The sequence below is a fragment of the Gossypium hirsutum genome, chromosome A05 (genome assembly GCF_007990345.1).
Source record: "Gossypium hirsutum isolate 1008001.06 chromosome A05, Gossypium_hirsutum_v2.1, whole genome shotgun sequence".
Classification (NCBI taxonomy): domain Eukaryota; kingdom Viridiplantae; phylum Streptophyta; class Magnoliopsida; order Malvales; family Malvaceae; genus Gossypium; species Gossypium hirsutum.
The window spans coordinates 48662674-48667600 of record NC_053428.1 but is presented as its reverse complement, the minus strand read 5'-3'; the positions used below and the strand labels follow the sequence as shown (position 1 = coordinate 48667600).

General features: G+C 41.2%; 1 non-coding gene across 1 annotated transcript; it reads right to left on the bottom strand.

Moving 5' to 3' along the window:
* Positions 1 to 4492: 4492 nt before the first annotated feature.
* On the bottom strand, positions 4493 to 4599 carry LOC121230084 (small nucleolar RNA R71). Its single transcript, XR_005928036.1, has one exon. It is a non-coding gene; the product is annotated as a small nucleolar RNA R71 (small nucleolar RNA).
* Positions 4600 to 4927: the final 328 nt, after the last annotated feature.

The window sequence follows — 4927 nt, the reverse complement described above, 5'->3', positions numbered from 1 at the left end:
AGTCCATAAATGCCGCTGGTGCATTAGTCAAACCAAAGGGCATAACTAGGAACTTGTAATATCCATATCGAGTCCTAAATGTCGTCTTATGCACATCGGTCTCCTTAACTCTCAATGATGATAGCCCGAATGCAAATCGATCTTAGAAAACACAGAGGCCCCTTTGAACTGGTCGAATAAGTCATCTATCCTCGGAAGTGGGTACTTATTCTTGATCGTTAACTTATTCAACTGATGGTAGTCGAAACACATCCTCATTGTCCCATCTTTTTTTTCACAAATAGAACAGGTGCTCCCTACGAAGACACTGTGGGATGAATGAACCTGCGATCTAACAGCTCCTGAATCTGAGCCTTAAGTTTCGTCAGCTCTTTTGATACTACTCGGTAGGGCGCAATAGACACTGGAGCTGTACCAGGGATCAACTCAATCCCAAACTCCACTTCTCAACTTAGAGGTAAACCCGGTAGTTCCTCAGAAAACACATTTGGAAAGTCCCTTACGATTCTGATGTCTTTAATCGAAGAGTCTCCAAAATCAAAAACACTGATGTAGGCTAAGAATGCCTCATATCCTTTCCGTACCAAATTTTTCACTACCAAATCCGATATCACATTAGTCAGGTAGTCATGTCATTCCCCAATCACCACTACCTCACTTTACTCCTCGATCCTCAAGACAACCATTTTCGTCGCACAATCCAGACTCACCCGATGTTTAACCAACCAGTCCATTCCCAAAATCAGATTGATCTCCCCAAACAGAAGCTCTAGTACATCAGCCAGAAATACTGTCCCTCGGACCTCTAGTGGAACGTCTCTAAACAGTTTACTCACTCGAATAGACTGCCCCAACGGACTTACCACAGTTACCTCACTAGAAGTACTCTCAACTTGAATCCCCAAGGTTTTAGAGATGGTACTAGCTACATATGAGTGAGTAGAGCCTATGTCTATCAATGCCAAATAAGGTACATCAAATATTAAAAACGTACCCGTAATGATGTCTAGAGCATCTCGATCCTCATAGCGACAAGTAGCATAAACCAGTGCAGGCTGCCTCGCCTGTGGATTCCCAGCACCTCTGCCTGGTGCTCTATGACCTCAGCCCAAGCCGCTATCACCCCTGGCCTGACCTCGGCCCCTAGATGGCTGCTGAACTACCTTCGGTGGTTGCAGAGTACTAGTACTCGTAGCTTCCATCTAATCAGTTCACAATGGACAATCTCGAACACGGTGCTCAGTCGACCCATATCTCAAACATGCCCCAGTAGTCCTCCTAAACTCAATCGGATGGCATCTACCATAGTGTCTACAAAGCGCCACCCTAGTAGGTGTAGCAGGAGGCCCAACTTTCATTGGCCCATCAGATCTGGCCTTTTTCTTAGGCCTCATCCTAGAATTTAAGGGCTCCGAAACCCTCTTGGTCTTTCCTCTGTCCTGGTTTTGGCGCTCAGTGCGCTTTACTTTTTCAGCGATCTTCATCTTCTCAACTAGGGCAGAAACATCACGCTCCCTCTACAGAGCTATCAGAATTTGAAACTGTCCCTGAGACCATCCTCAAACAGAACACAACGCTTATACTCGCTCGCTACCATGCCTTGTGCATAACGGCTTAACCTTAGGAATACTCGGCCACTGAACGATCTCCCTGAGCGAGACTAAGGAACTCACGTCACCTAGCATCGATGTAGCTGGCTCTCACATACTTACTCTAGAACACAGTCTTAAAATAGTCCCAAGTCAATCGGTCGAGCTGAGTGCCATCCTTAACCATCAGCCACCACTAATATGCTTCGTCGCGAAGCAGAGAAACAACCCCTTTCTATTTCTGCTCAAGGGTAAAGTCCAAATCGTCCATTATTCTTTTCGTGGCCTCCATCCAGTATTTGGCCATTCTAGGGGTGACTCCAGTGACGCCTCGAAATAGCGCAGCCCCATTGGACCGGAGTCATTTTGTAACTGACCCTCGGCCCCCAAAACCAGTATTGGGCCTAGCGACGCTCTCCAGAATCTATAACATGGCTTGGGAAAGTGCATTGTCCCTAGCCACACGATCATGGAACCCAGTCTCTTTAGCAAGTGAGACCGGCGTCTCGCTTGTATTCAGATTAGGTAGATTTCCAGATGATAAGGACCCAGCTCGAGCCTCTCTACGGCCTCTACCACAACCTCTTGTTCCCCATCCGCCAGTACCTCATGTGCTCATTGTATATTTCAGGATTTATCTGTATTAACATTTTTATGCATTAGTTAACAGTTCCAATATTTTATTAACAGATATTTTATGCAGTAAAGTACCAGAAGTTCAGAGTTCGTTATCACGAGTCTCAGTCTTACTATAGTTTTTAGCATACACTATTTAGAGTTTTATCAGTATAGTATACTACCTGGTAAACAGTAATTTATACATATTTTTACCCCATGTTTAACGCATTTTATGGATGATTTCTTATTAAAATTGGTGAATTTGATGCTCCTAATGCTTTAATTTCATGTTTTATACTTAGGAGAGCATAGGAGAGTGAAAGGAAATAGAAATGGGCCAAAACCGGAGAAAATGGGCCAAAGTATGAAATCAACACGGCCTGGACTTCCTCACACGGGCAGCCCACACGGCAGTGTCAATCTGGCAGAACCAAAGCACGACTCACACGGGTGGAACACATGCCCGTGCCATTTTAACAGGCTCGAACACAGCCTAAAATAATCGCACAACGGAGTGTCACACGGGCGTGTCCCTGCCGAGCTCAAGTTGAGTCCAATTCGGAAAAGGCCACTTTTGAGGGTTTATAGGCATTCCAAAGCCTATAAATACACCCTAGAAGAGGAGAAAATGAGACACATAGAATAGGGGGTAAGGAATTACTCCAAGGAAGCCGATTGATTCATCTCAGAAGCCGGATTCATCATCAAGACTGAAGATCTCTCCTCAATTCCCCTTCAGGAGTTTTGGATTTTCTTTATGTTTTGTATTCTTTATTATTCTGAGATGTTTTCTTATTTAGTTATGAACTAAATTCCCTAAATACCTAAGGGGAATGAAACCTAAGACGAATCTTGTTATTATTTTTTGAATTGTATGATAAATATTTAACTTGTTCTTAATTATGTGTTCTTAATTCTTTTTTTGATATCCCAGGATACTGACTCAAGATAAGATCTTATTCAGAGGAGGAGTAGAACATGTCTAAGAGTACATTTGTCATAATTAAGCGGAGTTGATTGTGCGCCTAGACATAGGGTGACAAGATTTTGACGGATTAGGGTGAAACCTAATAGGGGGATCCATAGATCGAGTTAATGCAACCCTAGGGTGTTAATTAGAGAAAGGTCTCATTATTCAATCTAGGGATTAGACATTATTAATCTTGAATAGGGATAATAACATAACTTAAGGATCTCTATGGAACAAGTTAAATGAATAAATCGTCCGATTCGGAGCCAGAATAACAAATACAGTCTAGGTGGATTTTTCCTTAGGTATTGTCTTAATTCAATCGACTTTCACAAAAGCAATTCCCCAATTGTATTCTCTGTGAGTTCTTAGTTTAGATAATTAGTTAGTTCAAACAAAACCTGATTATTCTTAGGCTAGATAATAAAAAGACAGTCATTACTAGTACTTTTAGTTCCTTTGGGTTCGATAATCCGGTCATGCTAAAACTATACTACTGTTCGATAGGTACACTTGCCTACATCGTGATAATAGTTAGTTTCAAGAAAAATTAATTATAAATATTTAAAACCTATCACGATATAATGCGATCAAGTTTTTGGCGCTGTTACCAAGGAACTAAAATATTAGGAACACTCAATTTTTATTACTTTAGCCATTTATTTTTCTTGCAATCTAATTTTATTTTTAATTATAATTTACTAATTTTCTTTTTCCTTCTTCTGGCAGGTCTTTATAGTTTATGAATAGAAGAAACCCGTCAGGGCCACTACTTTTTGACGAAGAAATCGACCACACAGTTTACAGAAACCAAAGAGAAATAAGGCGAAGCTTAAGATACACAGAGAACAAGCAAGAGGACGATACTCAACCCCTAACCGAAGAGATGGCTGAAAACCAAGGCAATCAGTTACCTCCTGCAATTGTGGCTAATCAAAATCCTGCTCCACGCACTATGTATGATTATGCTAAACCTTCTTTAACAGGAACTGAATTGAGCATAGTTAGACCTACTATAGCTGCAAATACTTTTGAACTGAAACCTAACACAATTCAAATGATACAACAGTATGTTCAGTTTGATGGTTTGGAGGATGAAGATCCCAACACTCACTTAGCAAACTTTTTGGAACTATGCGATACATTTAAAATCAATGGCGTTTCTGATGATGCCATACGTCTTCGGTTGTTCCCTTTTTCATTAAGGAACAAGGCTAAACAGTGGTTGAAATCGTTACCATGAGGGTCAATTACTACTTGGGAAAAAATGTCTGAAAAAATTTTACTAAAATATTTTTCGTCGGCTAAAATGGCTAAATTACGTAATGATGTCTCTTCTTTTGTACAGATGGATTTAAAAACACTCTACGATGCATGGGAGAGATACAAGGACCTTTTGAGAAGGTGCCCCCACCATGGGTTACCATTTTGGCTTCAGGTTCAAACATTCCATAACGGCCTGAATCCTTCGACTCGACAAATGGTTGACGCAGCTGCTGACGGAACCATCAATAATAAAACACCTGAAATCCTTATGAGTTCATAGAGGAAATGTCACTGAATAACTATCAGTGGCAAGTCATGAGGACAAAGCCAACAAAGACAGCCGGTGTTTATAACGTCAATTCAGTCACCATGCTCTCTAATCAGGTAGAACTCTTGAATAAAAAAAATTGATGGTTTTCTTAGTTCTTCACAAGTTCATCCAGTAATGTAGTGCGAAGCAAGTGGAGGTGGAACAAGCCATTCG